Genomic DNA, 23623 nt, shown 5'->3' on the forward strand with positions numbered 1-23623 from the left:
TTTGTTTGTTTGTTGAAATATTCTTCAGTATACTTGGTAAACACTTGCACACTTTAATTAATATTCCTCCCATATTGCTACGATACTCTTACTTCCTATATGAATAAACTATATATATCCTTTACAGAGAGCTTAATTGATATAATGATTTGAAAAAAAAAGTCATGTAAATTATACAAACACAGGTATTCGCTTAATGACAGGTTTTATTTGAAGCTTATTTACCGACAGATGTCACCAGTAACAACATTAATATTGTCTCTTTACAACGTTAAGTGGCATTCGAGTAGGCAATTATGCTTATCCACGCTTTTATGTGGACGTGTTTTGATATCCCTGATAAGCCAGGCTTTTACTTTGTAATGTTCTTTCCTTTATTTATAATGAGTCACTTAACAGCATTGTCACGTAACATCCAGCCTTAAGTCCGATTATTTCGTTACAACTCCTGTGTAATAACCCCAACGAGAAGTGGTAAACAGACTTTAAAGTTTGGAAGTCTCATAAGCTCTAAGATCCATTAAAAGGAATCGTTACCTTCCTGAATATTATTGTTATTATAGTACGAAACTTTTTGAAAAAAAAAAAATCTTCACTTCGAATTTCAAACTATTAATAGCAAAAAGAATTGTAAACTGCTGTTTTACTATTTTTCCACGGTAAAGAAAAAGAAACAGAGTGGATCATCGCGTTACGAACTTAAGAGGCCCCATCACGGCGAAATTAAAATACCGCTAATTTTACAGTAATTATGTGATATCTTCAAATAGATAAAAGATAATCAAAATGTGGAACAAGATCGCCCTAGACAATATTATTTTACATGAAATACCGTTATCATAACTCACTTATCTGCTTTCGATTTCTAGCCATATAGAAAATCAGCATTTATTTTCGCGTTTCTAAATGACTGCAAACGGAAGGCTACTAGAGGACTCGTGATAACGGTACCTCATGCAAAATAAAATTGTCTAGGGCGATCTTGTTCCACATTTTGATTATTTTCCACCTATTTGAAGATATCAGATAATTACTGTAAAATTAGCGTTATTTTAATTTCGCAGTGATAAGGTCTCTTAATCTGTTTCGTGACGTTGTTCGTAAATCGAAATTATTTTTCACCAAGGGGCGTAATTAGGGGGCCTATCGAGCTTAAGCTCCCGGAAATAAATTTGTTAAGTTTTTCGTATTTCATATACAACAATAATCCTTCTTACCATTTCTAAGAATTTCATTGACTTTCCATTTTCTTATGCTCTTTGTTCAGAAATAATACTATATTTGCCAACTTTGATTCCATGTAAGAACTGCGTTCTCTTTTTTTCTTTCTTTCGTCCTTTCTAGCTTCTGTTTCTTTTTCTTAGTTGTTACTTTCTTTCCCCTTCTTCTATCATACTTTCGACCGTTGTTAGTTGTGATTCAAGTCGGCCGTCGTCAGTAACACCAAAACTAAGAGGAACTGATAAGCGAAACTCGTGCTCCACATCAATTTGCACCGATATCAAAGTGAGGGGACTTTAATATTATAGGAAAAAAATATTTATATCGTTTAAGAAAGGTAAATGTTTGAATTAAAGAAAATCAAGGGGAGGAAATAAATTGCTCGGGAAATTAGGTAGGTCAAAAGGATGTTTCCTTTTTCTTCTATGAATAGAACAAAATGTTAGGTTTATTGCTAAATTTGTGTGTGTATCATACCACATAAGATTTACCTGTCTGCAAATGTTGCCATTAAAACTACAATCAGTATATTTCAGCTTCAACTTGTCTCAACATTTTCTTTCGCGTAAAAACGCACACACATAAAACTGAATATTTCCAATTTTTTTTTTCTAAAATGAAATCACTCAAGTTGAAATGACATTACAAACATTCAACGTGTGTTTGCAAGAGCGTCATTTCAGATTTTCCTGGGGGTAATACAAATATTAAAGGAAGGAAAATGTACTTTATTAAAATTTGTCGGCACCCAAAAGGAAAAATATACAATTAGTGCTTATTCATGTGTTGTGCATAGCCGCTCCCCCGACACAAAATTCTAAATACGCCACTGTTTTTCACGCATTAAAATTAATGTAATACCATTAATCCATTCTAGTTACAAAACCATAGTATTGTTCGTTTCACTTCTTTAACGTTTTATATGTTTTTCAGTGATGAAAATTATAGAACGGAAAATAACAAGAAGACATAATGTCTTTTAAAGTCAAATAAGTGTGGCTCGGTATCTCAGTGGTAGAGCTCTTAACTCTAATGTGTGGAGTACCTGGTTCAATCCCCGGCAAAGTAAGTTTATGGTAGACAACATCGTGTCTATGGGTTTTCTCGTTCCCTCCCACACTCTCATTCCACCAATTTTTCCATCATCATCATCATCATCAGGGCTCCCTCGCGGGTGAGCTGTTAGCGTACGCGCCTCTGGCGTGACATACCCGGGTTCGCTTCCCAGCGGGAGCTCATGTAGATCGGATCTCACGTTAAATTGTAGGTTCACGTCTCATATAACCTGGCTGCTGAACGGGACGTTAAACTCAGAATCCGAATCTTCCATCATCATTCACTTGCCTTAATCATTCGTTTCTCTTAGCCTAAAAGGTGTAATTGTGGGACGTTAAACTAAAAGATTTCATTTTACTTCATTTAAAGACAAATAAGTCACACTAACACTATGAGAGCTTTAAAAAAAATACAAACAAAAAATGCAAAAGGTAACAAAAGCAAATTTTGAACATACAACTCAAACAAATAATGTTTTACGACAAATGCGGGAAAGAACTCCTAGACGCATGGAATTATTGGTAGTACACGTGTTCATATCCCGAGATATGGTGTTCATATCCCAAGATATGGTCCGTAATTCCAGAGAAAATTTTTCACAAAACTTGTTAGTAAATCGAATTGTTCGCAAAACGACAAGTTCGTAACTCGAGGATTTACTGTAAAAACTATAGGCACGTGTTTTAGTACGTTAACAGAAAGAGGGGAAAAAAAAATCATAAACTCGAAATGTAGTTTGCAACTTTATTACTTGCTTCTTAAATAAATGACTTAGCCAAACCAAAAACACTTGAGGGCCTAAGCTGCTCCAACGCCATCTGTCAGCGACCAGCTGAACTACGTAGTCAGCCCTGTCTCTAATAGGCATATCAGGAACTTTCTGGACCTAGTGGCCGTCACGTCTTTTATTCACGTTACTCCCCAGTTTGCCTCACGACGTTGGGTGGACGCTTAAAATTGGGAAGCACCGGCCGAGAATCGAACTCAGGACCACGGGAACGTAAGTACAACGCTCTAACCACTAGACTACGGCGTCCCTTAAGTAAATGACTTACTTATTTACTTATTTCTTCTGTTTTATTTAAAAGTTTACTTCTTTCTGTATTTTGTTTCACATACATCAACTTGTCAAAAAAAAAAAAATGTAACCAGTATTATGAAAACTTATTATCAAGACATAATCGCTATAAACTTGTCGAATTAAGGGTCTTCAATACAGCGAAATTAAACTACCGCTAATTTTAGAGTTTTTTCTGTAATATCTCCAAAACAAATAAAAATATTCGAAAAGCAGAAACGTAGTGAACTAGACAATACGATTTTGCATGTGATACCTTTACCACGATTCACCTATCTGCTTTTGGTATGCCGCTATTTACAGAATCCGCAAAAAATACTAAATCTATCTACTGTTGCAAATCGAAAGTAGATAGATGACTTGTGATTGAAGTATCACATGCAAAATCATATCGTCTAGTTCGCTACGTATCTGCTTTTCAAATATAGTTTAATTTCGCAGTAGTGAAGACCTTTAACATCCAGCAAATACAAATAACATACTGGAACAGTGTACAATTTTAATAAGGGAGCAAACAACAAGGGGTACAAGGGGTGCACTTATTTGATTAGAGGGGGTAACATTATTCCAATGTGAGGAAAATATAGCAGAAGCACTAGATATTCCGCGTTTCTAAAGACCGAGAAAAATCTCTGTTCGAAAGCTAAATGCTACAAGTGTTTTTTTTTTCCTGTTTATATAAAATATCAAATAGCTTTGTATACATTTCCTGGATATGCAATACACGTATCCAATCTTGTCCTGGTAAAAAGAAGTTCCCAGTCGTGCAAAAAAAGGTCCGCATTCACACAAAAGACATACAGACAGGCACGCATCTAATATATAAAGGAAAAGAAAAAAAAAAAGAATTTTTCCTTCTGTACGTGTGTGTTCCACGAGGTAAACGGAAGAACATCTATTCGTATCACGTGTAGCGACAAAGAAGCCTTCTTGCATAACATGTAAGAACTTCTCGAACCACATTCCTCCAGCTCACAAGTGTCAAACAGTCCACGGAGTCCTCGCTCTTTTATCTCGGTTCTTCCCAATGAGACGAAATGGAAGGACGTCTTCTGCTAAGGACGTGTCGTCACTCCAAGCAGCTCCAGCGAAGAAATTTCTCCATTCGTATCTCTTGACATCCAAGCACGCTATACAATTATAGAGCATAGGAAATGTATTGCAACTTACATATTACTTAGAAGTGTACCTTACTGAACCCTAACTTTGTTGGATCACCAATGGTTTAAGAGAAAATAGACCATCCAGAAAGATATTTTTTCCCTGTGTGGGTCACGAAATATTACAGAAAAAATCTGTAATCTATCTTCCTAAATAATGAGTAAATGCATTGAATCACTTAGTGTTTCGAAACACAAAAGCCATTGTGATTGGAACGAAGCGGTCGTTGCCAAATATAAAAATAGGAGGAAAGAAAACAGAGCAGGTGACTAGTTTTAGATATCTGGGTAGTATTGTTAGTGATAATATGGATTGCGAATGTAAAGTAAAAGCAAGGATAGGAATGGCGAAAGAAGTCTTTAGTAAGAGGAAAAGTATGTTTTGTGCTATCATGAATGAAGAGTTGAGAAAAAGACTCATAAAATGCTTCGTACGGAGTACTATTACACTGTGGGCAAGAAACATGAACATCAAGCAGAAAGATGAAAACCGAAAAATGGTTATCACAACTGAAAGCTTTCAAAATGAGAGTGTGGAGAATGGAGAGAAATAATTGGGTCAACAGAAAACGAATGAGAGGATGTTAGAAATAGTAGGGAAGGAAAAGCACAGTTTAGATATTATTGAGAAGAGGCTGAGAAACTGGCTGGAACATTGGCTAAGAAACTGTATCATGAGGGACGTGCTAAAGGGTATGGTAGCAGGAAAGAGAGGAAGGGGACGAAGGAAGCTGGAATTCATGGACGTTATCAAAACAGAAAAACTGTGCTTGAAGACGAAGAAGTTACAGGAAGACTATGGAGCATGGAAGCTTCTCACAGTCAGTTGCGGCAAGTGATCTACCAATAATCTGGCAGAATACCTGTGATAATGACTCACTGTTTCGCTTATCGGCTGATCTCCGACAAAACTACTAGGCGTATAATATTGAAAGTTTGTATAAGCATTGTCCTATGAGCATAGACTGTAAATGCGACAGGACTTTGCTAAATGTAGCCCATTTAGTCGCAAAGGAGGTTTGAAAATGTTCTTTTAATTCTTCAGTTCTTTGAAACGATTAGGCGTATAACTTTGACATTGTGTTTGTATAATATCCTTGTACCCTAGGCTGTAAATAAAGCGAAATTTTGTCAAATGTGACCCCTAAGGGGAGAAGGAAAGTTCCTACCTCCTCGCTTACCAGATTTCCGAAACTAATGTAGAAAATTGTAATTTTGTGTAAATATTCCCCATATGTCATTGGCTGACAATATGATGAAGTTTTACATGTGACCCAAAAGGGAGAAACAAGCTACTGATTTACATTTATCCTTCCCTAGATTATCGAAATTTTAAGGTGTATGATGTATAGGGGCCTATACTTGGTATATTCTCCATAAACATTGACGCAACTCCAGTGATAGAAAGCTTTCAATAACATATGTTGTGAAAGCAGAAGAAGGAGTGTATATTTGTTTGCGCTAAATTCTAACAACATTTTTCCAAACTGTTGTTGTTTACCCTTCTTTTGAAATTATTGAGAGCAGCTACGTACCATCCAGTTGTGTATTCATGGACTCCACAATTAAAAAAAAAAAAAAAAAAAAAACTTTTTTCTGAATTAAGATCCCATATTTGCTCTAGAGTTATGGATGACTTCGTACTTTTCCGGCTGACTACTATTATACATTATTTTGCAGTAGCTGTAATACCTAAACAAACAATTCAATGTGGAATTATCGAATAAAAATCGAGACATTGATGGAATACGTGCAATGAAACTCGTTCCTATAACGGAATCACGCGGTGGGACTTCAGTTACTGCACACGATAAGAGAGTTTTTCAATTGTGCTTTCAGCAATAGGTAGCTAAAGCAATTATCTAGGCAAAGTTTGTTAATGGAATCAATCCTTAAGCATAAGTTCACGTGTGACAGCGACTTTAACGAACTCTGACATTTAAAATAATTTAATATCCATGCCATTTCCTGCCTTCTATGCAACATGTAATAGCAAAGCATTCTTGATTGCCTATGATAAAGAGACATGTAGCTTCTCTTATCGTCGTATGTGAACCAGAGGAACGTAACTCCATTTTCGTAGGTTTACAGGCCAGAGGACAAAAAATATTATTTTCTTAGAAAGATGTGAGTTTTAATAAGATGGTACTTGATCTATATTACAACAGATGATCGACAAGGAGAAAAGATGGCGTTATGCTTCATTTACACCAAGTGGGACTTTCAAAATTAGCTATGTCCAAACATGAAGAAAACGAAAACTGCATTTTTGGAGTTACTTCATCTGGTTCTCATGCGACGTTATTGCAAAAAGTTAATTATCCTAATTTAAAATGAGGGGCATTCCCTGTCTTCTATGTAACCTGTATTGTTGGTTGCCTCTGATAAAGGAAAATGAAATCTTTGAGTTTTACGTCCCACGGTTATGCCGGTTAGGCTAAAGGAGACGGTGATGATGAGTAATGAATGAAATGGTGGAATGAAGAAAGTGGGAGGAAACGGGAGAACCCCGAGAAAACCCACGCACACGGTGTTTGTCCACCACAAGGTTCACTTGGCGGGGGCTGGGATCGAACCCGGGACCCCTAGCACCAGAGGTGAACTCTCTACCACTGAGCCACCGCGGCCCCCTTCTGATAAAGGAATACGCAGATTTTCTTATTGCGAAAAGTTATCCTAGTTATCCCCTGTCTACTATGTAACCTACACAGCAGCAAAGCATTGTTGGTTGCCTATGATAAAGGGATATATAGCATTTCTTATTACAAAAAGTTAATTAGCCTTTAATTTCGTGTAATACTCTTTTACCAGAGTTTATTTTACTCATGCACTTTACTTTCAATCTATTTTCTAAATAAAAAAATAAAAATAAAAATAAAGTGTCAGGATGAAGGATTACTTGCTTTTTGTGGTTATGGACTTTCATATCCACGTATATATGACATTGTTGTCTTTATAAGAGATAAACAATAAATGAATCTATTTAGCTTATTTTTAACTCAGAACATACACTTTTATTTTCAATTCCTTTGTCCCGATGCACACAAACAAGGAACTCAAACTGAAAGCTTAAAACAGAGGGGAAAATAGAAGTTTCATGTGGCATATACTAGTCTCTACAAAAAGTCAGAATTTTGTGTGATTATTGAAGCTAAGTTTCGCTAGACTCCTACCCAAAAGAGAGTCCGCTTTACAGCGTCATAACTCTCATTTCTGTTCCCAGTTATCCTTCACGCTTTTGTACATAAACATAGAGGCATGAACCACAAACAAGTCCCACGTTTTAATAGCTACCAAGAGAGCGCAAAATGACTCTAATGGAAATAGTTTTCGTTTTTTTGTCTTTCAAACCTTTTGCTAACACGTGTTTCTATTAGGCAGTTTCGAGAAATTCTCGACATAACCGCGTGACGCTTCTCTGAAAAGAGGGGATATATGCGGACATTCAAGAACTTCGTGTTTCATAGTAACCCCGATTATATTTTAATCAAGCTATTATATACACTACAATACGTATATACACTATACACAACATACATTATACATTGTACACTATATAAATATGCACTATAACGTGTCAAGCGAAGTATATAAATATAATATATACCATACTGCATCGAAGTATGTATTTTGCGACATATTTTGTCTCTAGTTTGATACGTTTCAAATAATGTACATTTTTTTTTGTTCTCAAATATATATAACGTTCTAAAAATAATCAAACTATATGTACACCCTTTCTACAATTCAGTATCCGACAATGCCATAAACCGAAAGACGTCAGTAAAAATGACAGATCTACAGTTTATACAGTTTGTAGCATGCAGTTCTAATATTTACATCATTTAAAGCTTGTATATTTATCTATTTCTCTACATAATGGCCATTCCGGTAGATATGTTTCTCTAAGTGCTGTGGCAGTTTTTGTATGCCAGCTTGGCACCATGCATTTGAGGAAGCGTTAAACTTGTAGCGTTGTAGCTCATGTTTCACCTTCTAGTTCATATTTTATACAATGTAATTCATATGCCATTTTTAACTGAATGTCTATATCTTACAGTGTATTGAAGCCGAAAATAAATGGTTGATTGTTTGACTTCGAATTAAACGTCCATTTTGAGAACCAAAGCCACAGGAGACACGGAGCTATAGTTTATAGTGAGATTCTGTAGTTATTTTAAAGATCTTAAGTTACCTGACTTGTATGAATTATCAATTCAAGAGTTCATTTAGGTTAATGCAAGTAATCACATAGTTGACCATTATGCAGAAGTAATAAACCATATCCAGTAGTTACGTATCATCAGGTAGCGACATCTTGAATTCTAGGTTACAGCAAGCACAATAAAATAGTAAAAATGGCTGTTACACCTCTGCAGGTTAATATAAAAAATTATACAACCTTCGTAGGTCAAACTCACTGCTACGTAAATAGAAATATAACTCTCACAATTATAGATTACATGAACCTATATCCTACATTAAATAAAACCAGACAATCGATCAACAAACTGCTCTAACGCTCTTTATGTCTATTGGCTTCTTTGGAAAAGTGACTTACACCACTGTAAATTTAACCTGTCTAAATAATGCGGTATGTAACGCACGAATTGAGAAGCATTGAATTCAATATTACAAATTTACATTGAATACTATGGCACACGTACCTGTTGACTAACACCAATGAAGATAATGCCTGTCCGTACTCACCTAAAAAATAAAAGAAATTAACACTGTTAGATTACTACAAAAGTTTTAAGTTATCTATTTAGTTTTACATTTTACAAATTTGTAGTGTAGAGAATAACCACGTAGAAAAATCATTTCTGACAAAGCCCACGAGGGGAAAACCCACTTCGGCCAAAACTCACGCAACCACATAAATAGATGACAGCAAACAATATTAAAGAAAACAAACAATATTAAAATAAACAATTACCAAATGCTATTGTGTTTATTTTAATAATTAAAAGCGTATATCTTGAATAACCCTTAGTATTTAAAAAGAAGAAAGAATATGGATGTTTATTTTAATGTATTCAATAACGCCAGGTTTTAAACAATAAAATGCCAGTATGTTTATTTAAATGTGAAGTGTATTTTTTGACTAATAGTTGATAGCATTTTAAATCAAATCTGTAAGTGACGGTTTGTGATTTGTTTACACAGCCTCATACTTAAAATTTTTCACAAGTATTTTGGTTTTAGATTGTATGGTGGCAGGAAAAAGAGGGACGGGGTGAAGGAGACTACAATTAATGGATGATATCAAAACAAAAAAATTGTACGTGAAAACGAAGAGGTTAGCGGAAGACCGTGGAGCATGGAAGCTTCTCAGTTGTAGCGAGTAACGAGCCAATAATGGCAGAATACCTATGATAATGATTATTTGCGTAAAGAAAATAAAGAACGCACATTATATCACAATTCTCAAGTGACTTTCGTTTTATATTCTAAATTTAAAATAAATTTCGAAATTATGGATTTCGATGTTGAAACCGGAAATTGATCCAACAGTGAAATTGGAATATCTACCACTTCCGGGATAAAAAGATCAGATTTAAGATGAAAGCTGTTATTGAGACGCTGAAATCGTGTCAAAAAAGGAAGACGGTGGAAGAATGTTTACCTCCTGGTGCGTGGTGTCCCTGGTTTGATTCCAGGTCGTGCCTGGTGGGCTTTGTGGTGGACAAACACCGAGTGCGCAGGTTCTCTCAGAGTTCTCCCGTTTTATCTCACTTTCTTCATTCTACCATTTCATCCATTTTCTCATCATCACTGCCTCCTTTTAGCCTACACGGTGGGATTTAAAACTGAAAATTTCATTTTATTTTTCATGTTGACAAAGAGGAACAAGAAGGTTCTTCCCCGTCTATTGCCGCTTTTGCTTAGATATCTGTTGAAATGCCAATAGTTAGATGTAGGGATGCGCACGAGACAAGATTTGTGGCCGTCTCGTCTCGAAAAAGTGCTGTAAAAAGTAATATATCGACTCGAAAAATGTATATTTCTCTATTGGAAGAGCCGTGTCTCGACTCGAATTTTGCCAGGAAAATCCTGTCTCGACTCGCCTCGTGCGCATACCTAATTAGATGGATTGAAAAACATAGTCGTTGTACAGGGTGCCCCAAAATTCTATACAGGGAAAACAATGTTTTGGCCACGAGACGAAACATTTCACGAATCTCGTGGGTAGAGATGCGCACGAGACGAGTCGAGACAGGATTTTCCTGACAAAATTCGAGTTGAGACACGGCTCTTCCAATAGCAAAATATACATTTTTCGAGTCGAGACATCACTTTTACAGCACATTTTCGAGACGAGACAGCCACAAATCTTGTCTCGTGCGTATCCCTACTCGTGTGCAACAGTAGTTCACCCAAATATCCAAGAATTACATCTCAGACACAGTTTAGTGCTACACGATTGATAGCATGAAAAAGTACAAATAGATAAAGTGATTGTACGAACACAAGGAACTACATTTAACAACGTTTAAAGATACACAAGTCATTACACAATCTATTTCAACAATAAATATAGTTTGAAATGCTGTTACATCACACCCTTCGGAACGCGAAAGAATTCAAACTTTCAAATAAAATTAAGATGAAAAATCACGGTTTAAATTTTGTACATAAATTTACAAAATGAGACGAAAAATTCGAGACGAGACGAGGAAAAACTTTAAGAATCGAGACGAGAACACTGAAACACTGTGAAACACTGTGTATGAAAAATGCTAAAAGTGGGCCTCTGCGGACGTTCAAAACCTGTCTGTATATAGGTCTACCTCTGCACGTTAATGTAGAGAAAAGTCTTCAATTTGGTTTACCCGTCATACATTACTTATACACAAACATTAATTCAAAGTGCACAGTAATTTTACAAACACCCTATATTAGATCCCCCCTCACTTATGCAGTGCTTTGTTTGAAAGGCTAATAATTACAGAGTAAATCATACTTGCTAAGATGTTTCTTTTGTGAAGGTTTGATTTAACCATTGCAACACATACACAATCAAAGCATCACTATTCCTAAGGGACTAACATATACTATATGTATAAATATATATATATATAATGTGACGTATGTGATGTTCACATGTACACACATGCACATACACATATGATAACTGAGAACTGAAAGGTGTAACATTACGAGTCTTCTTCCCCTGGAGGGATAGCAACAAACTACTCGGTGGAGAAGCATTACAGCATACGGTAATTTGTATTGCGCCATTTAATGTGTCAACACTGCGACGCATAAACTACATCCAGAGCGTGTATTAAAAGCAAACAGACCCTGAGAAGATTCAGACTAAGGCTGTAAGCGACATGGAACAGACTTTTCACTTTAAAAAAAAATCTGCTTTAAAGAAGACAATATTAACCGACTTCAACAAAAGCTCTAAAAAGTAGAAAATAATAATAATAATAATAATAATAATAATAATAATAATAATAATAATAATAATAATAATAATAATAATAATAATAATAATAATAATAATAATAATAATAATAATTAAGAGCTTAGAAGCAGAAAGGAATTCAATGCTGTTATCTATATTAAATTTTGAAGTCTGTGCCAATCCAAACCATATAGTGGTTCAAAAATTATTATCATTATTATCAAAACTAAATTTATACTAGTAGTTAATGTGTTTGGCTTGGCACATATTTTTATAGATAATAATGACTTACTTTCGCTTGAAGTGCCTTATTATTATGATTTTCCACTTTCTAGTGCTTTTATTATTTTATGCTTTTAGAGCTTTTTATTATTTTCAACTTTTAGAGCTTTTATTTATTTCTGCTTTTTTAGAGATTTTATTTATTTCTGTTTTTTAGAGCTTTTGCTATTTTCTTCTTTGCGCTTTCATTATTGTCTACTTTTAGAGCTTATATTATTTTCTATTTTTTATCGTTTTTATTATTGTCTACTTTTAGAACTTTCATTTATTTCTACTTTTAGAGCTTTTATCTATTTTCTACTTTGTAAAGCTTTTATTATTTTCTGCGTTTTAGCCCTTTTATTATTCTCTACTTTTTAACGCTTTTGTGGAAACAAGTTGTTGTTTAAATAAATATTTTCCGGTTTTTAGTGCGTTTTTGAAGTTGGTTATTTTTATTTTCTATTGAGTTTATTTTAATTCTTCCATTTTTCGTTAGCCCAGTAACTTACAGCTAGGACACTAACGTCCTATGAAATGAATCAGTATGCGTAACCACCTATTGATTATCACCTCCACTCCCTAGGACTCCTGATCTCTGAGAGCTTTCTCGCTTGGACACCTAATCCTCATAATATCCTTGCCACTCTCTAGGACGAATGGTTCCTGAGAGCTCCTTTGCTAGGACGCCTGGTCTTGCAAACATCTCACCTAGTCTCTGAGAGCTGTATTATTCTTACCAGTCTCTAAAGTCTTTCCAGCCTTAGAACAAAGTAGACGTAAACAAAGCAAAATGAATTACTTCGCGGCTCACACGTACTTCGGTAGCGAGAGACTGAACAGCAAGATCGTCTGCTTACTTACTGTTGTCGCATAATTTCCAAAGTGTAATGCTACGGTTAATTAATAAATAATTAACGGACTGACACTTACTACTACTATGTTGGAAATATCTATTTTCTTAAATCGTTTTATAAAAGAGATTGCCTCTGTTCCTGTTGTCCTCTTTTGTGTTTTATAACACGAGACGAAGATGGATTATTGTCACTCGTCGTCAGCATGGAACTCTCCATTCTGCAATTTCAAAAGCGGAGTGGGCGTGCGAATGTATACGCATGCGCAGTAAATACTATATGTCCTGATACGGGTGAGGTTGAAATAAAGCTACATCTGTTGTTAAATATTATATATATTGCTTATTATCACAAATGTAGGATAAATTCAGATATTTTTATTTGAAACTATTATTTTAGTAGGGATTATATTGTGGTAGGATACTAGTGCACTGAGACCAACAACCAATCACTGGTCGTCGACAAACTGGTAGTCAGGTGGGTTTGTTTACATCTACTTTTTTCTAAGGCTGGAAAGAGAATACTATACGTGGTCTCTGAGAGCTCTTTTTTCCTTATCACTCTCTAGGACGGGTGGTTCCTGAGAGCTCCTTTGCTAGGACGTCTGGTCTTTGCAAACACCTCACCACTCTCTAGAACGCCTGGTCTTTGAGAGCTGTTTTATCCTTACCGCTCTCTAGGACACGGGATGGTCCCTGAGAGATCCTTTGCTAGGACGCCTAGTCTTTGCAAACACCTCATCACTCTCTAGGACAAATAGTTTCTGACAGCTCTTTTGTCCTTACCACTCTCTTGGACGCATGGTTTCTGAGAGTTCCTTTGCTAGCATACCAGGTCATTGATAAACACCTCACCACACTGTAGGACGCCTAGTCTCTGAAAGCTCCCTCGCTTGGACGCCTGGTTCTTGCAACATCCTTACTACTCTCTAGGATGTCTGGTGTCTGAGAGCTCCTTTGCTAGGATGTCTGGTTTTTGCAAACAACTCACCACTCTCTAATAGGATGAATAGTCTCTCTAAGAACTGTTTTATCCTTACCAGTTTCTAGTACCCCTGGTCTCTGAGAATTCCTTTGCTAGGACACTTGGTCTTTGCAATACCTCACCACTCTCTAAGGCTCGTATCTTCGAGAGCTCCTTTATCCTTATTACTCTCTAGGACGTCTGGCTTCTGACAAAGAGTTCCTTTGCTATGACGGCTAGTCTTTGGAAACACCTCAGCACTCTCTAGGACGTCTGGTCTTTCAGTTCTATTCTCCTTTCTAGAAGGTCTGGTCTCTGAGAGGTACCTACATTCAATATCTTAGCTACAAGAGCCTTGGATCCTGTCATCCTAGGATGCTTGGTTTCTGAATTCTCACAAACTCACCAACAAACCACCAAATATCTAACAAGAACTTAACATCTGAACTCTAATTACTTATTTCGATACATAGGAGAAACTTTTTTTTTATAAAAATAGGTGATTAGGAAAATCCAAAATTTCTATGTACAACTTTTAGCTCTACCTTAAAGGAAAGAATTTGACAATATTTACAAGTATATAAAGTGTCGAATTGAAGTCTTCCTTAATTTTTTGAAGTCGGTTAAGATATTAATTGTTCTGTCTGAGCTTTCGCCTTGCTGTGCAGTTTAGATTAAAATCGCGCTTAAATGAAAGCTCTAATCCTTTATATTTTACAATATTATAATTAATTATTAGGGTTCATCCACCAAGGAACAAACGGTTACAAGTATGAATCCTTAAATCTAAACATGCTTATTATGGCAATCCTATCTTAACTATTCAGGGTGTTTGAAAACAACACCGACAAAGTTTGGGAGTTGATTCCTGACACCAAGATAAGACAAAAAGTATAGGTCAACCTGGCTGCACAAATGCTTCCTTTCGGAGTTAAAGGCTGACGAAAACATGAAAAAATGAATTTTAAAGGTCCATAGTTCCAAAACTATGGGATCTACCGTAGTTGGATCAACACTTCACTTAGAAACTACTCTCTCTCCTATCCATGTTTCAAAATTCTATGGTACTCTGCAACAATATTTGTAGAGGTAGTTAGTGACTACTTCAAATTATATGCCCGTAGTCAAACTCCCTCTATAAAAATTGTTGGGGAAGTACCACAGGATTTTGAAACATGGATACTTGGATAGGGCACACACTAGTTCCTAAGTGAAGTGTTGACCCGACTTCGGTAGGTCCCATAGTTTTGGAGCTATGGACTTTTAAAGTTCATATTTCCATGCTTTCGGCAGTGTATATCTCCAAAGGGAAGCATTTGTGCACCCAGAATGGTCTATGCTTTTTGTCTTATCTTGATGTCAGGAATTACCTCCCAAATGTTGTCGGTGTTGTTTTGAAACACGCTGTATATAAAACTACATGAACTGACATAAAATAGAGGGTACTTCCGGTTGATGTGGAAAGTTGAAATTTGGCATGATTGTGGCTTTCCGGTACTAACCCACAAAAAATTGCCAAAAGTGAATATATTTTAGATTTTAAGGGATGTAATGGGAGGGAGGATGAAGAAATTCTCATGCTATTTACACATGCGTTTTCTTGGGATACAAAAACTTATCTTTTAGCTAGTTGAAATACGAAAAGAAACTTGAAATTTGGTAGAATTGTGTGTTTAAGAGGTGTGAGGACGTAGGTCGAGTAAACTCGAGCGTCAGGGGGCGAAGCCCCCAGCTGGGTGAAATTTAGGAAATGTTAAGAGTCTTCATCCCGGCGAAATTAAAATACCGCTAATTTTACAGTAATTACGGTATGCGATATCTTCAAATAGATAAAAGATAATCGAAATGTGGAATAAGAGCGCCCTAGACAATATCATTTTACATGAGAAACCGTTATCACGACTCACTTATCTGCTTTCGATTTCGAGCCATTTTGAAAATCGGCATTTATTTTCGCGTTTCTAAACAGTTGAAAACGGAAAGCCACTAGTTGACTTGTGATAACGGTACCTCACGCAAAATAATATTGTCTAGGGCGCTCTTGTTCCATATTTCAATTATATTTTATCTATTTGAAGATATCACATAATTACTGTAAAATTAGCGGTATTTTAATTTCGCCGGATGAATACTCTTAAGAGTGAAACGACGAAATTCACTGGTGATGCAAATTCTGATACATAAGAGACGCAAGACCGTAGGTCGAGGAGTCTTGGAGCGGGTTAGTATTGTCGAATTGTCCTAACAATAAACAGTAATGTACGTTTATATTCCGTACAATCAGTATTCATTTGGAAATAATTAAATTGTAACAATAGAGTTTTTAAGTTGAAAATATATCATCAGGATAGTTTTACATCAGCAAAATGAACGCATACTAGCGATATCTGTTAGCGCCAGGTAGGCAAGTGATAGCGAAATTAGCTTGACACATTGAGATGTTTGCCCTTTGAAAATGGGATAAAGGAAGAAAGAAAGAAAGAAAAGGAGGAAGGAAAAAAAGGATAGACAACGATATGCGAAGAAGATGATGAAAAGGAACTCTCAAAATTGGAATATTCTGTAACAGTGAACACGCAATCTGTAGTTACCATTAAAAAAAAAAAAAAATAAGTGAAGCGAAAATCATGTTTATCCTACATCATATAAACTAGGTATTCACCAATCTAGACACTTGGCGAGGTTACATTTCTGGAACGAAGAAGAAGAAATTGCAAGTCATGCTTGTTTCGTGTATCCAAGACACTGTGTATTTATGTATTTATGTTTGCTCACGGGCACTGTTTGTCTTAGAACCATCTTCGCTTCTCTCGGCAAACGCTTTGCTCCGTTCCGTATGAACTAAAGCAGTCCTAAGTAAATGAAGAATTCCCAAGACTGCCTGGCTCTATGCACCAACTTACTAGGAATACACTGATTTTTCCTCTAAAACTGCCATCGCCATGTTCTGCAGAAAGAAGAGGAGGAGGAGAATAAGGAAGAGGAGGCTCAGGTGAACACCCGGTCACGGAAGTAGATTACATGTGTGTGCATTAGCAATCACTATATATGTGTGTATATATATTAGCAGAATAGCCGTTCTTATTATTGGGAGAGTAATCCTATTGTAGACAAAAAGGGCTGAATTTGGATTTAACTAACATCGGTAGAATCGGAAGTGTCACTGTTCGTCTCAGGACCCCCAAAACTATGGATTCGACACTAATATCAGTCATTTTCGATCATTTTTTTTATATATCTTAACTCCTTCTCCTCCAAATTGTGGGCCTCAAACTTGGATTTAAATGGCATCGGAAGTGTCACTGTTCATGTCTGCGACCCCGGGAGTGAATTTGGATTTAAATGGCATCGGAAATGTCACTGTTGACTTCAGAAACTCCGAAAACTATGGATTCGACACCAATATCGGCAATTTTCGATCATTTTAAATAGCTCCTCTCTCCCCCTTCCCTAAGTTGCACCGTCAAAGTGAAATAATAAAAACCATCCCAGGATCGAACCTAATCTATGTTGAAAATTTGATCGAGATCGGTGGGGGTAGTTCAAGAGGTACAAAGTGACGAACATAGTGACTTTCATTATAGTGACGTATATGTATATGGGGGTTCTTCACACATTTATCTGCAAATTGTCAGGGGTAGGACAAGGTAGCTTAATGATAAAACGGTAGTATCTCATGTAGAAGATGGCAGGTTTGATCCCAGACATAGGAGCTGGTACTAGATATATATCTTGTTCCGTGAATTTTCTTTCCGTTTTATACTACCTTTTGCCCGGGATGTCCGCAGGATATTTTTTGCTAGAGGGAGGGTCAAAAAAAAAAAAAAAAAAGATACACAAGTACAGCCATGACACCATAAATACACACTTTGATACATGTGTGCACATAATGCATCATATGAACAACAGTTATTCACGCACATATTCTTAACGAAAGTATGTATACCATATACTATGGTATGGTATATACTACGGTATGTGAGTAAGCAATTTAGTATGTCTTGACATATACTTCCAAGAATTAAATACCCTTCAAAAATCCAGGAGGGGGGACAACTGCTCTCTCTTGCCTCGCGCTGGGGGCAGCCCTGTTTTTACCACTTTGTTGTGATTAATTATCTATCAGTCACGGTTTTGCCTACATTGACTATTCAATTTAACACCCAACGAGTACACAGTGTAGGCAAAAGAGTCAACAATAGATAACAGAAAATCAATAAGATGTTAGAAACCTTGAGGAAGGGCTGTGAAGAATAAATGTTAGAAATACAAAAACCATGGTAAATGGAACGAAGGGGTCGAAGTGAAATATAGAAGTAAATAGAACAGGCGACTAGTTTTCGATGACTGAGTAATATTATTAGCGCTGGTATGAAGTGTGAACATGAAATAAAAGCAAAAATAGGAACGGTGAAAGGAGCATTTAGGAGGAAGAAATTACTATTTTGTGGGACGTTGAGTAAAAAGTTGAGAGACACACAAAGTGTTTCGAGTGGAGTATTGTGCTGTATAGGTCAGGAACTGATAAGAAACGACTGGAAGTTTTCGAATTGTGGGTGTGAAGAATGGAGAAAATTAGCTGGATCGAAAAAGAATGAGAGGGTGATAGAAATGGTAGGGGGAAAAAGAACAATTTGAGATATTATTAAGAAGAGGAAGAGAAACTGGTTTGGACATTGGCTAAGAAGAAACTGTGTCATCAGGAACGTGTTTAGAAGGTATGGTGGCATGAAAGAGAAGGAGGGGAAGAAGGAGACTACAATTAATGGACGAGATCAAAACAGAGAAATTGTACATGAAGACAGAGAGGTTAGCTGTGGTGCATGGAAGCTTCTGAGTTAAGGCAAGTTACCTACCAATAATGGCAGAATATCTATGGTGATCATTGCAAACTATGACCCCGAAGCATTATATATATATATATATAAAATTAATGAATAGAATTCATTCGTTGTGAATAGGTGGAAAATTTCATTTTGAATAAAAGTGTCTGGAAGCAAGGGCGCCGATCCTGCCCCCCAAAGCTCATATGGGCCCTCCTATTGTATTTATGAATATAGAATATTTGGCATACTTTGAATGCAATTTGTCTTAAAATCCTCATATATATATACCTTCTGCATCTGAATGTTCCCCCAAAAAAATTTACTAAGAAATTGGCGCCCTTGTCTGGAGGATCCATTCTATGAAAGCCCATCTAACACAGACAATAGAGTGAAGATTGTAATACGGTTGAACTTTTACGGACATTAAACAATTTTGTACTAAGAACATAGCTGATAACACAGGAGCATTTATAACATCAAGATTATTCAAGGGCACACAAAGCTAAAAAAAATATCGAAATTAAAGTTTTCATCGGTTTAAACAAAAATGTAGAGGACACCATTTCCTTAAGAGGCCTCATCCCGGCGAAATTAAAATACCGCTAATTTTACAGTAATTATGTGATATCTTCAAATAGATAAAAGATAATTGAAATATGGATCAAGAGCGCCCTAGACAATATTATTTTGCGTGAGGTACTGTTATCACAAGTCTCCTAGTGGCTTTCCGTTTTCAGCTGTTTAGAAACCCGAAAATAAATGCCGATTTTCAAAATGGCTTGGAATCGAAAGCAGATAAGTGAATCGTGATAACGATATCTCCTATAACATTATATTGTCTAGGACGCTCTTGTTCCACTTTTCGATTATCTTTTATCTATTTGAAGAAATCACATAATTACTGTAAAATTAGCGGAATTTTAATTTCGCTGAGATGAGACCTCTTAAGCGTGAAACAAAATTGTACTGGATGTAATGAATTTTTGGTAACAGAAGACATAAAAATGATTTCAGACAGTGGAAAGACACGGAGTTAAAAAACAAAAGAAAACATACTGTGAAATATAAAACTCATGGAAGCAGCAAGACCGATGTTAATGGAAATAATCCAAAATTGTGTAATTTCACTTGCCTTGCTAGACACGAAAAGGTGTGAGAAAACTACGTGGGCAAAACATGTGCAAATGATGACAACAAAATGTATCAACCACTTTGCAAGTTGAATAAAATATGCGAAGGTGTATGTATCAATTACAGAGCATGACACAACAGAAATGGAAATTCAATACAGAACATGAACATTTAAGCAGAACATTAGAGCTATTTGCTAGTAGTTGTGAGACGAGTTTCAAAAGTAAATTTTACATTGGAGAGTTTCCTGTTTCTTTTTTAATTTCACGTCTCTTTAATGTTTGAGGTTATTTTTTGATTTGCTTTACAGTGGTGGGCGAAAATTTTTTTGAAGGAGCCAAAGAAAAAAGAAAAAGAACTTTAGGCGGAAACGAAAATGAAATATTTAAGTTTCATGTCCCACGATTTAGGGTAAACTAAAGGAGACGAATGAAATGCCGGGTAGGGATGAGAAAGGAATGAAATGGTGCAATGAAGAAAGCGGGAGGAAATGTGAGAACCCAGAGAAAACCCACGCACACGGTGTTTTTCCACCACAAAGCTCACTTGGTGCCAACTGGGATCGAACCAAGGACCCTATGTACAAGAGGTGAGCGCTCTACCACTGAGCCACCGTAGCCCTAGAACTTCAGGCAGGTCAAACACAATAACACAACAATGCAGTGGCGTAGGGAAGGGGGCAGAGGACCCCCCAAAGAGGCCCGACAATGTACTGTGGTACTTTGATGTTTGTAATTTTTTATATACTTTTATGTATTTATATTTTTTACTTTGTAATTTTTCTATATGTACCTATAACAGCACTTGTCCCCCCCCAAACACACATCCTGGCTACGCTACTGCAACAATGGTACATCTTACAAAATTCTTGTACAGTATTACTAAGCACGTCTGATGAAGATAATGTTAAGTTATTATAACTGTTATGCCTTATTGTAATTTCAATAAATAAGCACATATTCTGGTCAGAAAAATATTAATTACTAAGTCCCATTAATGATTCAAAGATTGTGACAGAGAATGTGATGAAGGGGTTAAATTCGTCAGATTAGGAATCCTGTCGCGGACGATTAGTAAACTTTCACGGGGACTGCTTCTGGCCTGTGAGCCGTAATTTGCTATCCTATCACTATCCTATACCAGAGGTCCATTAATTTTTTTTCGCACTTGAAGCATAAATAAAGATGTTCGCATTCTAGCATAAACTTCAAAGAACCTATGTCGACATTCATTTCTGCTTATCGGCATCGAACTGAGAATCCCGTGCACCAAAGGCGCGTGCAAGCTAGAAACTAGACCAATGAGCACAACTTGAGGTGTTCGTCATAGAACTAGGAAGGGAATGGCCACTCAACACTGAAAACACAGTTTAAAAATGGTCAATTAATAATTTATGCCCGAATGTTACTAACTACTCCATAATTTTGTAGAAAGTAAATATACATATTCACATTCCAAGCTACATACAATAAGTAGATAGGATATTATTTTGCCAAATAATTTTTGTCTTAAAGTAGAGCGTATATTGTATGCTTCCATGTGTGCTTGTTTTATTTTTATGTTCAGTTAATGAGTATACATTCAAATTTTAAAACCCTAATTAACTGTTAAGTATATTTTAATTGACGTGTCGATTTTACGTTAATCAGTTACAATTACTCAGCCACACACACACACACACACACACACACACATACACAATAAACGTTCTATGCACCGGCCCTTAGTGTAAGGATTCGATATATTATGTTACACAGAATCCAAGTTTCAAAACTCCAGGGCGATTGACCGTGTAATTTCCTGTTTATGCACTGTGGCGTACGTAAAATCGTATGTTACATGTGTAAATCCTGTAGTTTTTGGACTTAAAATACAGCAAACGTATAACTGAAAACGCATGTTTTATAATACTTTCTGTATAAGTGTTCTATTTATACGTACTTTCCGTATGAAATAATATAGGTGGGAGGATCTCACATACAAATGGACGTATATTAGGAATGGCCTTTATCGAAAAATCTGTTTTTCGATTTTCGGAAATCTCATTTTACGTTTTTCGCTTTTTCGAAAAATTTTTCGTTTTTCGAAAAACATTTCGTTTTCCAATTTTTCGATTTTTCGAAAAAAATTTGGTTTATGTTTTTCGAAAACTTTTTTGTTTTCCATTTTTCGAAAAAATGTGGCCATCCCTAACGTATATAACATATAGCTGACGAAGGTAACATACGTATGTATGTAATATAAGGAACACATCCTGCAATGGCATGATGTAACATCTAAGGTGAGTGCCTATGTAGCATACGGATAACGTATGCTCAAGGGTGCCGATCCTGGGGGCTCGGGCCAAACCAAAGCTCATTTGGGCCCCCGTATTCTATTTATGAATATACAATATTTGTGTAATTTGAATGCAATTTATCTTAAAATCCTCATATATATACCTTCTGCATCTGGATGCCCTCCTTCCCACAAATTTACAGAGAAATCGGCACCCTTCCGTATGCTCGGTACTGATTTCTGTAGTGAGCAGTATCTCCATTCTGATTTCTGAAAGTCCGGTGAACGGATTTTTCTCAGTGTGTGCGAAAAACTTGAGCGATTTTGAATCGGGAGAATACACGTAACACAGCCACACTCACACACGCATACACAGGCACACACAAAGTGTTTTGTTAAGACAGAATCCAAATTTCGAAACCCTAGGACGATTAAGAGGCCTCATCCCGGCGAAATTAAAATACCGCTAATTTTACAGTAATTATGAGATATCTTCAAATAGATAAAAGATAATCGAAATGTGGAACAAGAGCGCCCTAGACAGTATTATTTTACATGAGGTAGATTGCGAATCTTACAATTCGCAATAAGTGAAAGAAAAAGAGGAAGAAGAAGAAGAAGAAGAAGGAAAAGGGAGCTTATTTCCAAACTACTTTATTTTATTTAAACTTAATTCTAAGAACTCACAGAGAGACGGATTCAAGGAACTTAATGTGGTATGGTTAACATGCTCAATGTGGAAGAAATTTCTCGGATGCAGATACGGCTAACTTAGAACAAACATTGAGAAGCAAATAAAATATATATATAAAATAGATTTTTCTGGCGCTAGAACGGAACATATATTGCCTCTACTCAAAGCCAAGAGAAGGATGAGGGAACCTAAGAAGATAGTTTCCTTCTCGTCTTCAGTTTTCTGATTACAAAAGACTTCTTGTATTTGTCAGAGGTGGTCGCTTCGTTGCTTTCGCATGGGCACGCGTCCAAAAACTCTTTTGAACGCACGCTTGTCTATAGTCGTCCCAACTCCTGTAAAACCAGACGAATTGGTTCTCTTCACATCTTCATTTTATTTTCTTCTTTACATTTCTTATTCTTTTCTTTTTCTTATTCTACTTTATTCTATGATTCTTAGGAGTCCAAAGAATCTCTGTGAGAAACCACAACACCGAGATTTAGGGTCTTCCTCTAAAACCACGAAAAATCTTGGCATCGATAGGGACTGGCTGTTTTTTTTTTTTGCTACAAATAAAACCAAAACATCAGATGGCAGTGTCTTTTCAGTATCACTCTGGGAACATACTTGGCATTCTCTCTCCATATATATGATACGACTACCTTTTTAGTGTACTCAGCAAGAAAGAATCGCAATGATGATA

The sequence above is a fragment of the Thermobia domestica genome, chromosome 10, assembly GCF_964235325.1.
Source record: "Thermobia domestica chromosome 10, izTheDome1.hap1.1, whole genome shotgun sequence".
NCBI lineage: Eukaryota > Metazoa > Arthropoda > Insecta > Zygentoma > Lepismatidae > Thermobia > Thermobia domestica.